The 22,079-nt window shown below is 41.3% G+C and overlaps 1 long non-coding RNA gene and 1 pseudogene across 1 annotated transcript; one reads left to right on the top strand and one right to left on the bottom strand.

Annotated features, from left to right (window-relative positions):
* The first annotated feature begins 12,726 nt into the window (after positions 1–12,726).
* Positions 12,727–13,720, top strand: LOC101098653 (annotated as a pseudogene).
* A 441-nt stretch (positions 13,721–14,161) lies between these two features.
* LOC101098891 lies at positions 14,162–22,079 on the bottom strand. The gene is made up of 3 exons (XR_006586635.1): positions 20,499–22,079; positions 15,955–16,050; positions 14,162–14,412 (listed from the first exon to the last, which is right to left on the bottom strand). It is a non-coding gene; the product is annotated as an uncharacterized LOC101098891 (long non-coding RNA).

The following is a 22,079-nucleotide window of genomic DNA, read 5'->3' as shown; positions in this document are numbered from 1 at the left end:
AGAACAAACTGGGGGTTGATGGGGGTGGGGAGTTAAATGGGTGATGGGCATTATGAAGGGCACTTTTCCGGATGAGCACTGGGTGTCATATGTAAGAGATGAATCACTGGGTTCTACTCCCGAAGCCCAGACTACGCTGTATGTTAACTAACTTGAAAATAAAAATAATAATAATAAATAAATAAAAATAAATTCACCATTGTATCTGCCCTTAATCAGATATGTAGTCTAATAATTTTTTAAATACACAATTACCTATAAGACAATATCATAAACAAGGTTTCTATAAAGAACTAAGAAAGTTTAAAGAGCCTGTTCCTAAATATCCTGTTAGGAGAGGATTCATGGAGAAAATACTTCTTTAAGTAGAATTTTAGGAAAGCTTGGAGTTTGACAGCAAGATACCCTAAGATGTCTAGCACAGTGACATAAGATGAGCAGAGGCACAGAGGTGGGAAATGGTCTGATTAGCATAGAGTAAAATTGAGATACAGCTGGAAAACCTAATGGAATTTAAGAAGAAAAAAATGTCCAGAGAGAAGGTCATGAATGGCAAACAGGGATTTTGTTTTCAAACAATAGTATAAAGTGGGCCACAGAGCAGAAAAATAACATGAACAGTTTTTAATATATAATAAATCAAGGCACCTGGGTGGCTCAGTCAGTTAAGTGACCAACTTTGGCTGAGATCATGATCTCACAGTTTGTGGGTTGGAGTCCCACATTGGGCTCCAAGCTGACAGTGTGGAGCCTGCTTGGGATTCTCTCTCTCTGTCCCTCCCCTGTGTACTCTCTCTCTCAAAAATAAATAAGCTTTATATATATATATATATATATATATATATATATATATATATATATATATATTCATATATATTCATATGTTATATATATGAATATATATAATATATAAAATAAATCAAAACATGGAGAGATTTCATATTGGACAATTAGAGACACTTTTTAAATTATTTTTCTTTTTTTATTTAAAAAAATTTTTTAATGTTTATTTTTGAGAGAGAGAGAGAGAGAGAGAGAGAGAGAGAGAGACTGCAAGAGGGGGAGGGGCAGAGAGAGAGGGAGACATAGAATCTGAAGCAGGCTCCAGGCTCCGAGCTGTCAGCACACAGCCCCATGTGGGGCTTGAACTCATGAACCACGAGATCATGACCTCAGCCGAAGTCAGATGCTTAACCTCCTGAGTCACCCAGGCACCCCAAGACACTGTTTTGTTTTGTTTTGTTTTTATTTTTATTTTTTAACGTTTATTTATTTTTGAGACAGAGAGAGACAGAGCATGAACAGGGGAGGGTCAGAGAGAGAGGGAGACACAGAATCTGAAACAGGCTCCAGGCTCTGAGCCGTCAGCATGGAGCCCGACGTGGGGCCCGAACTCACGGACCGCGAGATCATGACCTGAGCCGAGGTCGGCCGCTTAACCGACTGAGCCACCCAGGCGCCCCCCAAGACACTGTTTTTTAAGGATCTACCATATAACAGACATTGTGCCATAAGCATTACGTAGACATTAGCTTTTTTTTGTCTGCCAAAAAGAGCTTAATCCAGATACAAATAATTTGAGTGAATAAGGCACATGACAGTGGTATCAATTTGTATAGAATACATAACAGATTGAAACAGAAGATCCTCTAGAACATTCTAGACCATTTTGTTGTGAACAAAGTATCAAAATTCACTTTTCATGCCAGTGAGCTTTTAAAAAAAATTGTTTTTTAATGTTTATTTATTTTTGAGAGAGAGAGAGAGAGAGAGAGAGAGCACTAGCAAGGGAGGGGCAGACTGAGAGGGAGACACAGAATCAGAAGCAGGCTCCAGGCTCTGTGTTGTCAGCATGGAGCCCAATGCAGGACTTGAACTCACAAACCGCGAGATCATGACCTGAGCTGAAGTAGGACGCTTCACCAACTGAGCCACACAGGAACCCCACCAGTGAGGTTTCATATCATCCAAGAGATATACAGCAGTTTTTCAATCAAAACAAAACCCTAAAACAAATTTAAGACATATTTACCAAGTATAAATTTGGAGCTATTGTCAAATATAGAATAGAAAAGTTAAGTTTGCTGTCATGCATCCAAAAACAGAGCATACCATGCGCTTTAGAAAACTGCTGATTAGAGCACCTGGGTGGCTCAGTCAGTTAAGCATCTGACTCTTGATTTTACTCAGGTTGTGATCTCACAGTTCGTGAGTTTGAGCTCCTCATAGAACCTGCTTGGGATTCTCCCTCCCCTGCTCTCTCTCAAAATAAATAAACATTAAAAAAATTTAACTAGCTTGAATTTAAATAAATAATTTTTTTAGAGAAGAAACAAAATTGCTGATGATAGAAAAAAGGATACAGTTTCTAGAATGCAAGCCAAAGATATACTTTAGAAAATATCTTTTAAATTCACTTTTCCAAGTTATAATCTGGCATAATATTTTATATAAATTTACCTTTTAAGCAATATAATGCGGGCACCAATATTCATTGTACATAAGCCCTTGGAAACAAAGAGAACAATAAATTGCTTAAAACAAAAAAAAAGCAACCAGTGACATTTACAAAAAATATATATATATAGATAGATAGATAGATAGATAGATAGATGCCAAGTATATTTTTCAGTCCCTGAACATGATGGCAACTTCTCCAACCCAGATAATTAAAAGAAAAAGAAAAGAAAACAAAACAAAATAAAAGAAACCAGGAGGAACATTCATTTCAACTGTGAATTGTGAATCCCGCGATCAGCTCATCTCTTATCTAAAATGTACTTTCTAATCAGCTTATTGTTTTTCTCTATTGAAAACAGTAATATTATCTTTCAAAGAAAGGTTTAACTTCTAAGAGAATTTTGTGGTCTTTGCAGTATCCTAGTTGACATGTGTAATTTAAAGAATTATGAAGAAAGTGAGCTACTGTAGTCATATGTAAAACTTTGTTGAAATTGAGTGATGGACACGATACGGAACGTGCTGTTGATATAAACTCAGGGAATGAAGACTTAAAAACCTTAAATGGGGTGCCTGAGTGGCTCAGTTGGTCAAGCCTTCCATTCTTGGCTTCGGCTCAGGTCAGGATCTCACAGTTTATGAGTTTGAGTCCCAAGTGGGGCTCTGCACTGATAATGGAGACCCTCTCCAGTCCTTCCCCAAACCCCCTCTCTCAAAATAAATTAAACAAAACAAAACAAAACAAAACAAAACTATACAAGGGGCACCTGGGTGGCTCAGTCGGTTAAGTGTCCAATTTCAGTTCAGGTCAGATTTTGCAGTTCATAAGCCCTGCATCGGGCTCTGTGCTGACAGCTCAGAGCCTGGAGCCTGGTTCTGATTCTGTGTCTCCCTCTATCTCTGCCCCTCCCCCACTTGTGTTCAGTCTGTCTGTCTGTCTGTCTCTCTCTCTCTCTCTCAAAAATAAATAAAAAACATTTAAAAAACTATACCAAAAAAAAACGCTTAAATAGTCTTCTAAGCTCTGGAACGAGATTCCTGTTTTAATTGTACAATATATTTACACTAATAATTTACTAGGCACATTTTCAAATACTATCTATTTCTCAGGATTTTTTAACTCTCATTTTTAAATTTGCCAATATCAGTTGTAGTGGAGAACATAGCTTCCCAAAGTGAATATTTATGAAAAACTTAAGGTCAACAATGGCATGAGAAACATGACCATCAAATCTAGCGATGGCTTCTATAAAAAAAAAGATATTAGAACTAGGTAGGCTCAAAATACTCATAAAAATTTCACTTCCATGAAAGCAAGATGTATGCATATTTTGTAAGAAATTATTAAGACAAATTAAATATGATTTCACTTATATCTAGGACTAAAAAACAAAACAAATGAACACACAGACAACAACAACAACAAGAGGAACAGCCTCATAAATACAGAGGACAGACTGGTAGTTACCAGACGAGAGTGGAGGTGGGGGGGGATAGACAAAATAGGTAAAGGGTATTAAGAGGTACAAACTTCAGTTATAAAATAAATAAGTCATGGGGATGAAAAGCACAACATAGGAAATACGGTCAGTAATATTGCAATAAGTTTGTACGGTGACACTTATGATGAGCATTTTGTAACATATGTAACAATCAAATCATTACATCCCACACCTGAAACTAATATACATCAACTACACTCCAATTAGAATTAATTAATTAATTAACAATTCAAAAATTAGTTCAGTTCCTATTTACTGTAATTAAAAATTCAGTTCCTATTTACTGTAATTAAAAATTCAGTTTCTCAGTTCCTATTTAACTATCAGTTAAATTTACTAACTTTCAGTTCCTATTTACTGTAACTTTCAGTTCCTATTTACTGTAATTAAAAATTCAGTTTTTCCAGGGGTGCCTGGGTGGCTCAGTCGGTTAAGCATCCGACCTTGATATAGGCTCAGGTCATGATCTGATGGTTTGTGAGTTCCAGCCCTGCATCGGGCTCCGTGCTGACAGTGCAGTGTGGAGCCTACTTGGGATTCTTTCTTTCTCCTCTCTCTGCCCCTCCCCTCCTCACGTGCTCTGTCTCTGTCAAAATAAATAAATAAACTTTATAAAAAAAGATTCAGTTTTTCTGTTATTTAACTTCAATACTTTGACCTGTATACTTTTTAAAAATTTTTTTTCTTTTTTTTTTTTTCTGAGACACAGAGAGACAGAGCATGAGTGGGGGAGGGGCAAAGAGAGAGGGAGACACAGAATCCGAAGCAGGCTGCAGGCTCTGAGCTGTCAGCACAGAGCCTGACGCGGGGCTTGAACTCACAAACCATGAGATCATTACCTGAGCTGAAGTCGGTCCCTCAACCAACTGAGCCACCCAGGTGCCCTGACCTGTATACTTTATACAGAATTCATGTTTGTTCTAATTGTGACTGAAAAACAAATAATGTCCTGAGCTTAAGTTATTAACTTGAAAAAGAAACACTTTTTTTGTAATTCAAAGAAGCTTTATAAGCCAAGTGACCATGAAAATGATCTTTTTCTAAAGGTTATAGGATCAACAGAAATAAAATTTAAAAAAGGCAAAGGGTAGAAAAAGAAAAGGTTACTAGAAAGAAGTTCTAATAAAATTAAACCAAAAGCTTCATTAATAACTAGTAGTAACAATCATCCTAGCCACAAGAATGCAGACTAAAGTCAGCCTGATATAATAAAAGAAAAAGGACTTTACGCCATGATCTCTGGATTTTAGCCATAGCTCAAGCACTAACCATTACTTAGCCTGGGTGAGCTTCTACTGACCCATCTGTAAAATGGGAAATAGAATGATCATCTCAACCTCACAAGATAGTGTAAGAATAAAAGGCTAATAATGCAAGAGCACTTACAACATTACATATTATGCTATATGCATAGTTTACATACACTTTACATTATTTTTAAATGAGTATGTTTTCAAGTCTACCTCTTTTTCTCCAACTTTCCCTGTCTTTAGTAAAGAAAAATTTCAAGTCTCTTGAAAATAATGGTGCTATCGGGGCACCTGGGTGGCTCAGTCAGTTAAGCGTCTGACTTCGGCTCAGGTCATGATCTCACGGTCCGTGAGTTGGAGCCCTGCGTCGGGCTCTGTGTTGACAGCTCAGAGCCCGGAGCTTGTTTCAGATTCTGTGTCTCCCTCTCTCTGACCCTCCCCCTGTTCACTCTCTGTCTCAAAAATAAATAAATGTTAAAAAAAATTTTTTAATGCAAAATATAAAACTATAAAAAATAATAATAATGGTGCTATCCCCTTATGGTGGTAGTGATACCAAACCAATTTTTGAGAGAAGAAATAATACTGATTTCAGAAGTTTAAAGATAAAGCCTAGAGGTATGCCTATACAGAGTCAGAATATATGAACAGCAATGAAATATGCTGTTAATCCAAGATTTCGCCTTCACCTTACAAACTTTCAAGGCGCTTGCCTCAAAATAATCAAGTGTTTCAGAGATGAAAAGTACGGCATAGAGAATATAGTCAATAATACTGTAACAATGTTGCATGGTGACAGATGGTAGCTGTCCTTACTGTAGCGAGCACTGACTAATGTACAGAATTGTCGAATCAATATGCTGTACCCCTGAAACTGACGTAACGCTGTTTGTTAATTATACTTCAATACAAAATAATAATAATCAGATGTTTGACTCAATTTCTCAACTCTTGATCTAGACTTCTTTTCTTTATGAAAATAACACCAGTGATCTTACTCCAGAAGAAAGACTATTCTGATGTTGGTTTTTGGCTTAAAGACACTATCATTGAAAATAACATCCAAGAACTATTTTTTTTTTTTGATGTTTATTTTTGAGAGGGGGGAGGGGCTGGGAAAGAGGGAGGCAGAGGATCCCAAGCTGGCTCCCTGCTGACAGCAGAGATGCAGGGGTTCAAACTCTGAGATCATGACCTGAGCTGGAAGTCAGATGCTTAACTGACTGAACCACCCAGGCACCCCCATCCAGGAACTATTTTTAAAACAACAGAGTAAGGAGATGTCTTCATCCAGGCAAACTACCAATGAAATGTAAATCTACTCTTGAAAAGCTACTAAACAGTGGCTGATAAAGGTTGTTTGTTTTTCTTGCTTTCAGTTTCCAAGGGCTATAAAGCGTTGTTGGAGATGAAACTTTACTCAGGGACTGTGAAATCGTCCTAGGAACCTAGGAACCGGTCTCCCAGGCATGAATGCCTCATTTCCACGAAAAACATGGCAAGATGGGAGACTGCTAAAGAGGCACTGTGCCACGACAAAAACCCTGCAGGTGAGTCTGACTTCTGGAAAGGAGCAGCAGTGACAAGGTGTGTTCCAGGAGCTGGCACTTGTTTGTGGGCAGAGATATAGGGACACCCAGGACGTTGGTCCCAGAGACCTCTGCAGAAGTTGTAAAGGCTTGAGGATTGAGGGAAGTCTTCAGAAATAACACTTGGATTTGAAGATAGCTCTTCCTTCACAGAGGAAGGTAAGTTCTCAGCCAACTGCAACATCTCCCTTAGCTGCCTTGTAGGGCGTCAGATTCCCTACCTCTGTGCCAACTGTGAAGATACTTTTTATAGTAAAGGAGATACGCCCCCAGAGTTCTTGATAATAACAAAACAATTCTAATTATCCCTTAGAATAATAAATATTCTGGCTCTGGCTCTAGCTTTCGTAATATCTGCAAAAGCCTCGTATATACAGGAAGACTGGCAGCACCAGGAAAATTCTGACCTAACTTTTGACTTTCTTCCCAGATAACCAGTGGCTTGTAGACCTACTATTTATCATGGATCCTTGTTCTCACAATTTAGTCCAAGTGAAGACAGACGGAGGGGACCAAAACAGTTTTACCATGCATTGGACAATTTCCATTTTGGGTTCAGAGCAGAAAAACATCTGACAACTGATGAGGGAGCATAAGCCCAGCTGACCGTCCCCACCCTTCCACCCTCCACCAGGTGGGGTATGTGTGGTATTCCTCGGGCACTCCGGGCTGCCAGCTGCCCAAGAACAAAGGAAAGGGGTAAACAAATGGTTAACTGATAGAGATCAGAGTCCTGCAGGACCTAAGTCTCCATCACCTCTCCATAGTGATGGGGGAAACAAAGGCAGAAGGAAATGGCAGATACAACTCAATTTCCCAATTTCCATATCACCTGCAGCACATTGACAAATACTTGAGGCTGGCAGAGTAAAAGGTTTCTCCTGAAACTCCTGTCTTAATGCTAATGCTTTGCTAGAGGGAAAAACAACCTTAGCTTGACAATAGGCCTCCTAAATCCTGGGAGCCTTCTTTAGCATATGAAAATCTCCCTGGCAACTTCCCCAGGACTTTACCTCCCCCAATCCCATAGTATATAACCAGTCTTTCCTCAAGGTCCCGGGGCAGCTCTTCCTGCCCACAGGTCTGTCCCCGTGCTTCAATAAAATCACCTTTTTGCACCAAAGATGTCTTCAAGAATTCTTTCTTGGGTGACAACTCTGGACCCCATGAACCCCACTATCACCCCCAAAAAACCTCATCGACTTCAAAATGAAGAGAACTGAGGGGCTATGCATCTAGTCACAAGAATGGCGATGACTAGGGGCACCTGGGTGGCTCAGTGGGTTGAGTGTGACCTCAGGTCATGATCTCACGATTTGTGGGTTCAAGCCTTGCGTTGGGCTCTGTGCTGACAGCTCAGAGCCTGGAGCCTGCTTTGGATTCTATCAATTTCTCTCTCTCTCTCTCTCTCTCTCTCTCTCTCTCTCTGCCCCTCCCCGACTGGTGTGTGCATGCTTGCGCTCTCTCCGTCAGAAATAATAAATGAATAAACTTTAAAAAAAAAAAAAAAAAAGAATGGCAATGACCATGTTGTGGGTAAATAGGCTAACTCCTTATCCCATTATTTAACACAAATCTATACGGTCCTAAGGAATCAGGTGGAAATTCTTTGGATTCTGGCTCCAAGATTCAAAATATTCTAGGTAAATTTCCTACTATTTTTTATTTTATCCTCATTTTAGGAGAATTATAATAAGGCTCTACATTGAGCTGCTCCTTACAAGAACCTCAAAACATCCCAGACTAAGCTAGATGTTCTCCCTTTCTCTCATATATACAAATAAGAAATCCTTCATTCATTCATGCTTGCCTTCAGTGTTACGTTATCTCCTGTATTCTGGTACCATGATAGGTGCTGGATGTACAATGGTATGCATGAGATAGAAGAGCCATAAACCCCTTCTTCTTGGTAATGTGAAATAAGAGAAAATATAATAGAAACAGCCTAAGTCACTGATTATAATCATTAAAATCCAGAAAGGTCAAGATACACTGGAAAATTCAAATGAAATTAGAAATACCTTTATATTGGGGCACCTGGGCGGCTTAGTTGGTTGAGCACCCAATTCTTGATTTTGGCTCAGGTCATGATCCCAGGGTCCTGGGATTGAACCCTCCATCAGGCTCTGTGCTGAGCATGTTGCCTGGTTAGGATTCTCTCTCTCTCTCTCTCTCTCTCTCTCTCTCTCTCTCTCTCTCTCTCTCCCTCTCCTTCTCTCCCCCCCCACCCCTCTCCTCTTCTCTCTCTTCCTCTCCTTCTCTCCCCCCCCACCCCTCTCCTCTTCTCTCTCTCTCTCTTTTGCTCAAATAAATTTTAAAGAAAAAAAAAATACCTTTGGAGTCGGTGGATTCCCTCACAGGACTAGACTGTCCTGGGTCAAACTGTAGTAATAACAATGTCACAGCAACATACTTTGTCCTGTGGAGGTAATCAGATACAGGAAGACATGTATTGTTCACAGAGAACTAAAAGCAGGAAAAAACTATCATCAAAGATTTTATATACTATTATATCAGAATAAGAACTCGTGTTGTCTATGGCAAGATTCAGACAGGGTCATTAGACAGCTGTTCAAAAATCAATTATGGTAATAGCTAGCCTGGAATGACACCTCCACCAGATACTGTACAATCCCTTTATTCATTCCCCCATCTTATCTTTACAATAACTGTCTGGAATAGATGTTAATATATTTTTAAGATTTTTTTAATCAGCTTTTTTTGTGAGAGAGAGAGAATGCACCCACAAGTGGGTCAGAGGGAGAGAGGAAGAGAGCGAGAGAATCCCCTCGAACCCATGACCTGAGCCAAAATCAAGAGTCGGAAGTTCATCGACTGAGCCACTGAGGTGCCCCTGGAATAGATGTTAATATTATTTGCACTTTGAAGACAAAGGAAGTGAGGTGCACAGAGATAAGCTTTTCAAGGTCACATAGATGGTAAAGAGCAGAGGCGGGTTGATAGTCTCCGGTCTGCTCAAGTCCAGTATTCAAATTCTTAACTCTGCTAGGCTTCATTGCCAACTCTGTGGACCAATCAGTATGACTGTGTTTTTAGGAACCAGAGGTTGATGCTTTTGGTGCCTGTAACCACAGCTTTAATTCTGATAATCTGACGTCCTTAGAGGCTAAGCCGAGTCTCACCAAACTTTGTTTGAATTAGTAGTATTTTTAAAGTACCCCAACCACAGACATCTTGTAGATTCATGGAATTAGCTAGAAGTATATATACATATACATATACATATATATATATATACATATATATATATGTACATATATATGTATATATACATATATATATATGAGCCTTACCCTGTGAAAAGCCATTTGCTGATTTGTTCTGAGTTCACTGGGAGTGTCAGGGGCAAGATCACAGCTGGTTCATGGTCCTGTGACAAGAATCAAGCTAAGATTTATGTAATCATTGATAGGTACAAGGAGATCTAAATGCTAACCTGTCTTCCATCTCTAAATCACTGCAGGATAATGGATCAGTTAATTACCCTTTCAGTGTCTCAGCCTGAAGATGGAGGTATTAATAGCTACCTTCCTACCTGCTGAACATTTTAAGGCAATTAAGTGAGACAGTGGAACATAAATACATTGAAAAAGCATAGAGTAGGCTATAACAAATTGTCCCTGACTTGCTAGAAGACATCTCGTCATTCTTTAAGTCTTATGCCCGGGTTACGTCACTCTTCTCCCACATGCACAGTGCTCTAAAGTGTTCCTCCCCTCCAGGGCCTGAAAGAGAAGTTGAGCCAATGCCGGCAAAGAAAATCAGGTAAGGTGCTAGACTGATGCAACAGTATTCTAACTGGCCCTCTTAATTTACCCATCCTCATCCATCTTAGCTCACGTTTTCATTTCAGCTGGGTTAATTTTTCATTTTACAAGGAAAAAATTCATTTTATGAATATGGGTCTTTGTAAGGCCCTTCAAATCTTACCCCTTTGGTAAATGTCTAACCGTCTTTCCTGGAGGAATGAGCCTGACCCAGATCCAAGCAGTAATTTACAAAACCCTGGGAGTTTGGGTGACTGTGGGTGGTGACTATTGAGTAGAGGGTGTGTCTACTGGTGTGGGAGTAGCTCCAAAGCAGCTGAAACAAGACCCCAGCTGTTTTAAATGTTCTAGTTTCTTTTTGAAAGTCTATTCTAGCCCAATCTACTCCCAACAGTCTAGAGGAAACTCTACCTTCAGTGCTTAGTCACGCTTAGTGGTGAGCCCCAGGGCAGGGCAAAGCCCAGACCAGAAATGCACATCAGCCTAATCTTCAAAGAGAGGTTCAGGGAGATAGAGAAGATTCTTTCCCTCATACAGGAAAACAGTTTTGAGATTTGAGCACTGAATTATTTGAAGTCAAAATATAAGTACTAATACAATGGGCAAATTTTCAGTGACCATGTTTTCTAAACATGAAGCAACTAAGCTGTACCAAGGCTTGTAAGAGGAATGCTTTCCTTCCATGAACACTTAAGTGAGTGGTTCTGTTGTGGCCACAAAATGGCAGGGGGGAAATCAGAGCTGTTGGTTGTATGGCTAGAGTGAAACCAAGGACCAGGGCTCCCATAGCCAATTAGGCACACAGCTACCATCGCATGCTGAGGGTGTAATGCAGGGAATCCTGAATAGCTACAAACCGATCATAAGCCATGATCCCAAGAGGAGACAGTCAGCACTGCCCAGGAAGACAAAGAAGAACATCTATGTGCCACAGTCAGTGAAAGAGATGGGCATTCTCCATCTCTTTACAAGACTATGTGCTCTGCCTAAATGAAAACCTACCCAGGTTGTGAAAAACTTATTCACTTGTTTATCCATTCAACAAACATTTATTGGTCACCATACGACGCATTAGAGGGGAAGGAATAAGATATAGCCCTTATCCAGCCAAAGAGCTTATATCTATGATAAATACGGCATTCATAAACAAATTATCACACAAATAGAATAAAAGTTTGTTTTAGAAAGGTATACAAGATATTGTGCTTGATACTTTCTCTACCATTTGCAAGAACGTGGCCATTGTCCAATTGTCATGGGGGAAGAATTTTTATACACTTTCCAAAGCGAGATGTCCATATTGATCCTGTTTCTAAAACTGCTGTACTTCTCTTGGTTCTTGGTTAAAAACACAGAGTTTATAAAAGGCATGGGGGTGTACAGTTGAGGGCCAGTGCACTAAGAGGCTGAGTTTTTTCTGCAACCACAAACCAGCGATGGAGCCATCATGCTTATTGCTATCGAATTGGCACACACTGACCTCTTTTTCCATCTAGGAAGATAACCCTTTAGAGAACAATGGAGCATCCTTTATATGGGACAATGTGATCCCAATGTATATTGTAGGACTTGGACTCAAGATCATAATGACTTCACATTTGATGGCCAGCATATTCTTGCTAGGCGACATGTATGTTCAGAGGCTCAGGGGTTATTAATTCAGCTGCTTCTTGTAAAACAAAAGTGAAGTCAAAGTCCTGAGCCCAGATGCCACATGGGGCAAACTAACTCGGCTCTTATTCATAGTGATAAGTTTTAGAGTTAACCTGAGCCAAGTCTTTAAAATGTGAGCTGGCAAACACAAACAAGAAGAGAGAGAGAGCGACCCACCCAGCATAAACCTATCTTCAAGATTATTAAAGCTATAGGTGCTAACCCAGCATCATTACCTTGATCCTAAAGCACAAAGCACTTTCTTTCCTAACATAATTTTTCTTTTGTCCTAGAAAACCTAATGTGCCACTTTTATGGGGGATGAAAACTAAACCATAGAGATCCAGTTCCACTTTCACCCATTTTCACCCATCCTGGAGATACAAATGTTTTTGTAACTTTCCTGCTAATGTATATTGGCAGTCTCATTGGTAATACCACAGTCTTTCTCACTATCTGGGCGGAACGTTCACTCCACATTCCCATGTCTTTCTTTCTGGCTAATCTGGCAGTTCTGGAGATCTTTTACTCTTCCACTTGTTGCCCCTCTCCCTTTGGTCAACCTCCTGACCATGGGGAGAATGCCCATCTCTTTCACTGACTGTGGCACATAGATGTTCTCCTTTGTCTTCCTGGGCAGTGCTGACTGTTTCCTCTTGGGGATCATGGCTTATGATCGGTTTGTAGCTATTCAGGATTCCCTGCATTACACCCTCAGCATGAGATGGTAGCTGTGTGCCTAATTGGCTATGGGAGCCCTGGTCCTTGGTTTCACTCTAGCCATACAACCAACAGCTCTGATTTCCCCCCTGCCATTTTGTGGCCACAACAGAATCACTCACTTCTACTGTGATGTACTCCGATCATACAGTTGGCCTGTGGAGACACTCGAATACAAGAAGCCATGATCTTCATTGTCAGTGTCATCATGCTTACCATTCCCTGTTCCCTGATCTCCATCTCACACATCTTCATTGTGGGTGCCATTTTGAAGATCTGCTCTGCAGAGGATGGTGCAAGGTCTTCTCCACCTTTTCCTCTCATCTGACCATGGCTCTCCTCCAGTATGGCTCCTGTAGCCTTATGTATTTGTGCCCCAGCTCTAGCTATAACCCAGAAATGGGTGTCTGTTGTCTACACCTTTGTCACCCCTGTCTTGAATGCCTTGATCTATAGTAGGAGGAACAAGTTGCTGAAAGGCACTAAGTAGTGAAAAGACATTTACTGAACTAGGAAATGTGGGAGTTTCTGGGCTCATATAAACAACAGGAAATAATAATTCAGAAAACGATAAACTCGGGGACTAGATGACTAAACATTTGGAACTGATTTACCTACTTCCTCAGGACCCAGTTCCTTTTCCTAGCTCCCAACTATAGTGTAAGTTGGTGAAAGTAAGACATTATCATTTAAATAAGAGAGAGTAGTTTTTTTGTTTTGTTTTGTTTTGTTTTGTTTTGTTTTGTTTTGTTCATTGGTCCATCCCCAGTGCCTAAAACAGCTAAAGTAGATACTCAGTACATATTTACTGAACTGGTGAATTCCTTCAAGTGATGGCAAAGAATATTCTTAGTTCTTTGTTATTACCTGCACAAAGCTATATACTGAGATTTGCATATACCAGCATTCCATAAATACTTGTAGAATAACAGAGGTTGCCTCTAAAAACACTAATAATTCTTCAAGTTTCCACTCATAAAGTCTTATTTTTCTCCTTTCTATTGTCTGAGTGTTGAGAAATATTTTTTTTAAGTTTATTTATTTATTTTGAGAGAGTGTGAGCGCGGGTGGGGGAACGGCAGAAAGAGAAAATCCCGAGCAGGCTCTGTACTGTCAGTGCAGGGCTCAAACTCATGAACCCTGAGATCATGACTGAGCCAAAATTAAGAGTCCAGATGCGTAACCGGCTGAGCCACCCAGGCATCTCTCGGGTAATGTTTATTGTGAGACTCATCAGTGTTGAGAAGTTATAAAAATAGAATACATAAATATCTGGAATGTATTGCCATTTTAAAAAGTATAATTGGTGATATTTCAAAATTACAAATAATATCTTCACCCCATTCAGAATGGGAAATTTCAAGAAGGGGCCAAGGCACTAATGGTGATCTGGCAGAACTGGTAGGAGAACTTCTTTTCTCTGTTCTTACCAGTCTGTCTTGTTATGGTTCTACTTTTTTGTTTGTTTGTTTATTTATGTTTTGAGAGAGAGAGAGAGAAAGAGAGAGAGAGAGAATGAGCAGGGGAGGGGCAGAGAGAGAGGGAGACAGAGAATCCCAAGCAGGTTCTGCTCGATCAGTGCAGAACCCGACACGGGGCTCCAACTCACAAACCGTGAGATCATGACCTGAGCCAAAATCAAGAGTTGGATGCTTAACCTACTGAGCCACCCAGGCACCCCACTATGGTTCTACTTTTAAAATTACATGTTTCCATTTTTAAATATAATACACATCCATTTTATAAAAATTGAAAAACATATAAAAGTAGAAAAAGTTAAAAATCATTTCTAGTGCCACCAATTAAAAGAAACCTGAGAGAGGGGGAGACACAGACGGAAGCAGGCTCCAGGCTCTGAGCTGTCAGTACAGAGCCTGATGTGGTGCTAGAACTCACGAACCATGAGATCAGAACCTGAGCCGAAGTCAGATGCTTAACTGACTGAGCCACCCAGGTGCCCCTTCCTATTGTCAATTGGTAGTTTTACAATTAATCTTGTTTATATTTATTAATTAAATTGACCTTTTTATATATTTTATATCTATTTAAATTTTTGTGGGTTTTCTGAGATGCTTAAAGAATTTTAAGATCCTTTTTAAAGAAAACTCTTCTATTTTTTTAAGTTTATTTATTTACTTTGAGAGAGAGAGAGCACAATTAGGGGACAGGCAGAGACAGGGAGACAGAGAATTCTAAGCAGGCTCCACACTGTCAGCACAGAGCCCAACGTGGGGCTCAAACCCATGAACCATGAGATTATGACCTGAGCCAATGTAGGATACTTAACCGACTGAGCCACCCAGACCCCTAAGATCTATTTCTTAGTCTTTGTGCTTTATGTCAATGCTTTCCCTATAATATGTGAAAGTAATACAATATTTTGAAAGTTTATTAATGATTTTATATGTATATTATGTGTACTCTTTACATACATACTATATATGTATATATGTTATTATAAAATTCAGTATTCAGATTTTTGCTTTGTGATTTTTCCACTTTTTTAGTAAATAAATTCTGAAATTCTATCCTGAAATCATACAAATATTCACCCATATTTTGTTCTTGCTGCTTTATGTTTAAAATTTTACATTACAAAAAAAATAAAAATAAAAATAAAACTCTCAACAACTGGTTGAAAGCTGAAAAAAAATAAAATTTTACATAGAACTTATTTATCATTGTGGAATGTATGCTGTTGTATGCTGTGCTATAAGGCTTTAACTTTTATCTCAAAATAAATAACCAATTGCTTCAGTGTAATTCAAATCATGTTTCCTTAACCCAGTGAATTACTATCTTTATCACATAGAAACACACATGTATGTTCTTTTTCTCAGCCACTTACTCTGTTCCATAAATTAGTCTTGTGTATTCCTGTACTGATACTACCTTATTTGTACCACTGGTATTTTATGATCATTTACATAATAACATTAGAATCTGTTTATCTTTCCAGAAATTTGCTACAATTAAAAGGTTTGGAGTTTACCTTCAAACAGGTTGTGGTGGTTTCGGAAAAACATCCACCAGTTCTTTAATATTCTTTCTTTATAAAGTAGACGGTATTCTTTTGGGTTTTCTTTTCCTATTGAGATAGAATAATTATTATGTTAAACACATAATCCACCTCTTCCATCAAAATTGTCCCATCTTAACTGTCAGCTCATAGCTGAGGGAAGCAAGTGTGCCTGAGTTCTTTTTATAGTTTATTTATTTGTTTCATGGGGGTGGGGGGCGGGGAGTGGTACAGAGAGGAGAGAGACTCCCAAACAGGCTTTGTGCCGTCAGCAGCACAGCCGGGTAAAGGGCTCAATACCACAATCCCACGAACCATGAGATCATGGCCTGAGGTGAAATCAAGAGTCAGATGCTTAACTGACTGAGCCACCCACCCAGGCACCCAAAGGATGCCTGAGTTCTTAAACATCATTGAATTTTACATCAGCCTTGTGTATAATTAATAAAATGCCTCAAGACTTTTGTTTTTCATTTTTTTATGGTTATTTTTGAGAATGAAAGACCGAGCATGAGTGAGGAAGGGGCAGAGAGAAAGAGGGAGACACAGAATCCGAAGCAGGCTCCAAGCTCTGAGCTGTCAGCATAGAGCCTGACGTGGGGCTCAAACCCATGAACCGTGAGATCATGACCTGAGCCGAAGTCAGATGCTTAACCGACGGAGCCACCCAGGTGCCCCCAAGACCTTTTTTTTTTTAATGTTTATTTTTGAAAGAGAGAGAGAGAGAGCACGAACAGAGGAGGGGCAGAGAGAGAGGGGGACAGAGGATCCAAAGCAGGTTCTGTGCTGACAGCAGACAGCCCGATGCAAGGCTTGAACTCACAACCTGGAGATCATGACTTGAGCTGAAGTTGGATGCTCAACCAACTGAGCCACCCAGGCGCCCCCTAATGCCTCAAAACTTAATGGTGTTCATAGAATTTGACTAATTTTTATACTTTGTTGAACAAACCTCTCTCCCTTTTGCAAGGTTTGCCCAAAGGAAGATACAGCCAAGGTCCCTCCAGTACAGCAGTCTCAGGGAACAGCCTGAATCTTTTTCCCAATGGCCCCGGGAAAAGGCCAGAAACCAGAACCTCACTTATCCTCTCTCACTTAGATATGGGGAAATACGGAAGTCCAGCTAATGCCAGAAGCTGACTCCCAGTGAGCCTTAGGCGTACCAGGGAACACCAAGGTATTGGACAGGGAGTTGGGCTGTAGAGGCTTTTTAAGCTTTCACAGGGTTTCCTCTCTTCCTCCCTACCCTCCCTCTTAGTCCTCTTCCACCCCCATTCCTTAGCACCAGCTGTTACTAGTAAAATGGGCAAGGATATATTCTGAATGGGATGTTGCCATCCAACCCTGTTCTGGTGACCCTATGAGAACTACAAGAAACCAAGGCAAGGGGATTATAAAGGGTACTTGAAGACCTTCAAGGTATAATGTGTGAAGACATCTCCTATGAACCAATAGCTAGAGTCAATTTTTCACTTTGTCAGTTCATTCATTCATTCATTCATTTTGACAGAGACAGCACAAACAGAGGAGGAACAAAGAGAGAGGGGGAGAGAGAATCCCAAGCAGGCACCGCATTGTCAGCGCAGAGCCTGATGTGGGGCTCGAACCCACGAACCGTGAGATCATGACCTGAGCCGAAACCAAGAGTCGGACACTTAACCGACTGAGTCACCCAGGGGCCCTGCGAATCCTTTTCTTTATATTGGTTTATGATTGAAAGAACTCAGAATGTTTGAACAATTACTATTAAGTGCTGAAGTAAATGATGTGGTAAGAATAAAATGCTGAATGGGAAATACATCGTTTCTGCCTTCTGTCACTTATTCCCGCCAAGGGCCCAGGAAGGAGGGACTCGTCATCCCTTTCCTGAGCTGTGTACATAAATGACAAGGGGAATAGTTGTCCGTGCCCCCGTCCCTGGCCTGCAATGCTCAAAGAATCAAAAGAAAACGATGGAAGCAACTGTAAACTCACACACATCTCTTAGCACTTCAGTAACAGACAAATGTGCAAGAAAACGGACTTTCTGCTTTTATCTTCCAATGCCATGGTCTACCCCAGAACGCTACCATATTTCCCCATCTCTACATGGCAGCCAATCACTACCACCTGATGGATATGCCTACAACACATCCTTAGTGTCAAGACCTGGTCAGCATTAAGCTGTCCCCCACCCCCCCACCCCCGACTGCCACCGAGGGGACCCACGGCAGGAGGGTGGGCCTGCGCTTTCTCTCTCATTCTTGATACTTCTTTTAATGATCTTTCATGCTCTCACCTAGTGAAACTTCCTATTTTTCACCTTTCAGCAGTATATGACATACTTAAATGTTAATGTTTTCTCATTATGCTACCCCAAAATCATACCACATGGGGTAGGCTGTAAAATGCCCTGTCTCCCCCTGAGATGTCCATGTCCTGATGCCCAGAACCTGTGAATCTGACTTTATGCGGTAAAGGGGATTTTGCAGATGGGGACATTATCCTGGATTATCCAGATGCCCCCACTGTTATCATGGAGTCTTTGTAAGAGGGAAGCAGGAGGGTGGGAGAGAAAAACGTAACAACAGACGGAGAGGGTGTGAGGGAGAGTCTGAAAGACACTCGGCTGCCAGCTTTAAAAACGGAAGACAGGCAACAAGCCAAGGAATGCAAACAACGTCTAGAAGCTGAAAACAGTAAACAGATTCTCTCCTAACACTCCAGAAGGAATATAGTACTGCAAGTTTGTGGGCTACATGAACAATGACCCTCTGGGCAGCCCATGACTTTCTCCTTCTCTACGAGACACTTTCCAAGCACTCAGGTTTAATGTCTTAAAGCCAAGGTTCTCAAAGTAGAACCAGTGGCATCAGCATCACCTGGGAACTTGCTATAAATTCTCCAGTCTTCAGACCTACTTCAGACCTATTGGATCAGAAACTTTGGGGATGAGGCCCAGCAGTCGGCGTTTTTTAACAAGCCCTCTTCGGGACGCGGAGAACCACTGATTTAGAGTCGCGCATTACTTAATGATAATTGAAACCATCTAAAACTAGTCTCACAAGAAAGTAAACTTTGTTTCACCATAATTTTTTTTAAAAAGAATATATAGAGCCTATAAATACCACAATGGGTCATTTGTAGCTTTTGGAGAGAGGACAGACAATGCTAAAGAAAACTCTGTGGCTTTGTCTAATTGATGTCCTCTCTCTCCTGTCAAAGCCTATTGTGCCCACCTAGCATGCAAGAGAGACTTCTCTTTCATCCACTTATGGGATACTCTCTAGAGGCATCACACCTTATTTCTGAAGAATCACTTGTGAAAGGAACTTGTACCCCTCCCATCTTAACAATAGATCTAAGGGCACCTGGGTGGCTCAGCCAGTTAAGTGTCCAATTTCAGCTCATGATGTCACAATTTGTGAGTTCGAGCCCCACATTGGGCTCTTGCCGATGGCTCAGACCCTGGAGCCAGCTTCAAAGTCTGTGTCTCCCTCTCTTTCTGCCCCTCCCCCACTCATATTCTCTCCCTCCCTCTCTCTCTCTCTCTCTCTCTCAAAAATAAAAACATTAAAACAATTTTTTATTTAAAAAAATAATGGATTACACAACTAAAAAATTGCATTATTCCCTTAAAGGAACCCTCATTAATCCCCCTCACAAATAGGTGTTATGTGAGGGGAAAAAATGGGTAATTTTGGTGATCATCTCAGTGACACCTTGTCTTCTGTTTCTTTAATTACTGCTAATTTTTCTACTTTCTTTGAGCTTACCCGATTCATTTATATTCAGGCTTTCCTACTTTCTTATATAAACTGCTTTAGCTATATCCTGAAAGTCATGATAAGCTATATGTTTATCATTAAGTTCTAAATATTTTCTGCTTGTCATATTTTCTTAAGTACTGAATGAATTAGAGGTATATTTTTAATTTTTTTGAGTCTATTTATTTTGAGAGAGAGCGAGGATCCTAAGCAGGCTCTGCACTGTCAGCACAGAGCCCCATGCAGGCTCGAACTCAAGAACTGTGAGATCATGACCTGAACCAAAATCAAGAGTCAGATGTTTAACCGACTGAGCCACCCACGCGCCCCGAGGTGTATTATTTTAAACGTCTGATTTTTTTTCAAGTTTATTTATTTTGAAAGAGACAGAGAGAATGTGGGCATGGGCGAGGCAGAGAAAGAGGGACAATCTCAAGCAAGCTCAACGCTGTCAGCGCAGAGCCCATGTGGGGGCTTGAACTCATGAAATGGAAACTGTGAGACCGTGACCTGTGCATAAATTGAGTCAGATGCTGAGCCACCCCCGTGCCCCTTGATGTCTGATTTCTAACATAATGATCAGAAAACATGATCTGCATCGTCAAGGATCAGCCAACGTTTTCCGTAAAGAGCCAGTTAGTAAACCGTGCAGGCTTTGCGGGCCAAATGGGTCTCCACTGTAAGTACTCATCTCCGCCTTTGTTGCCCTAAAGCAACCAAAGACAGTATGTAAATAAATGAAAGTGACTATTCCAACAAAACTTTACTTACAACAGTAGATAACTGGCCTGGTTCAGCCAAGAGAGTCATTTCCAACCCCTGGTCTATATAGTACCAATTCCTTTTGGTCACCGTTAAGACTTGCTGTTACCTAGTACTGTGTTGTAGCAATGTTCAGTGCGTGCTTGAAACCCACTTATCCTATCCTCCGTCTGCTCCTTTTCCTTAAGGTTCAGGCCTGGCCCATGTAAGCATTTGCTTTTGTTAAATTATCACGGTGATTCAGACACTGGGTTTTTGGAATCAGAGGGACCCCAGCTGCCAGCTTTGCCACTTGCCATTGGGTGATTTGGGGCAAATTATTTAACATCTCTAATCCTCAAATTCCTCACCTGTAAGATAGAGAAAATAATAATAATAATTAATAATAAATACCTCATGGGGTTGGCATAGGAAGGATTTAACAAGATAATCCATATATGGCACCTAGCAGAGTGCCAGACAGATTTCAATCATTATCAGTAGCATTAACATCATCATGCCATTGAACCACTATCGAGTGGGGTAGGTATCATTAAACCCATTTTACAAAGAAATTAAGGCTCAAAGGTGTTTAGGTAACTTGCCCTAAATCTGATAGCCAGTGAGTGACAAAGCACCGATTCCCACCCAGAGCTTCTTGTCTCCAAATCCAAAGCGTCCAGGACTCAGGCTCTGATTAATCCAATCACCCTAACAAGTGAGGAATTAATTGACCGTATGCCATTCCTTAGGCGAGGCTGCATTTTCAGACACGCGGAGAAAGGAGTTGCGGAATGCACAGGGATTAATTCTTCGCGGTTCAAGTTTAGTCCTTACGGGAAACGAGAGAGTTCCGCGAGCTCAACGGGTCAACGGGCGGACCGACAGGGCCCGGGCGGTGCCAGCAGAGGCGGCAAGCCACCAGACTCCGGGAACCAGGGTGTCGCGGCTTATGATCTGGACAAAACTCCTTTTTGGGCTCGATCCGCGCAGGAGGTGGTGTCCCTCGGCGGCGCAGCCGGGCTGGCGCTCCTCGGCCCCGGTGACCTTGCTACCCACGGCCCCGCTGCCCTTTCTGGCTCCCCCGTTCCACGTGCCCGGAGCGCCTGGCGCCTAAAAATATCACCCCGTTCAACCTCCCGGTACATGCCTTCGCTTTTTAAAAACCGGCCGCCGTCATCACCTCGAGACTCATAAATCACAGCCCTGACCTGCTGTGGAGGCAGCGGGTGACGGGGCCCTCAAAGCAGCGACGAATTCAGCCCCCTTCGATGATCCGGGCTTTCCGGTCTTTTCCCCCTCCGCTCCGCGCACAAGGCATATCGCGAGGACCGCCCGCCCCACCCTAGCCCCGAAGATCGTGCTGGTCATTAGAAAAACAGCCCGGGAACCTCCATTTCTCCCAGCTCGGGCTAAACCGGGGACTCTTCAAAGCCATATCCTGTGACAATCACAGGGGTTTTCTCCGCCCCGTCGGTGACGGAAAACTCGTGACTCGGACCTGAGCGCGGGGCGGGCGGAAAGCAGCCGGGGGCGGAGCTGCGAGCCCGGCTCGCGAGGAAGCCCCCGACGGGCGGCGCGTGCGCAGTCGCTCTCCACGGGACCTCCTTC

Source organism: Felis catus, chromosome D1, assembly GCF_018350175.1.
Source record: "Felis catus isolate Fca126 chromosome D1, F.catus_Fca126_mat1.0, whole genome shotgun sequence".
Lineage (NCBI taxonomy): Eukaryota > Metazoa > Chordata > Mammalia > Carnivora > Felidae > Felis > Felis catus.
This window is presented reverse-complemented; position numbering and strand designations above follow the sequence as displayed.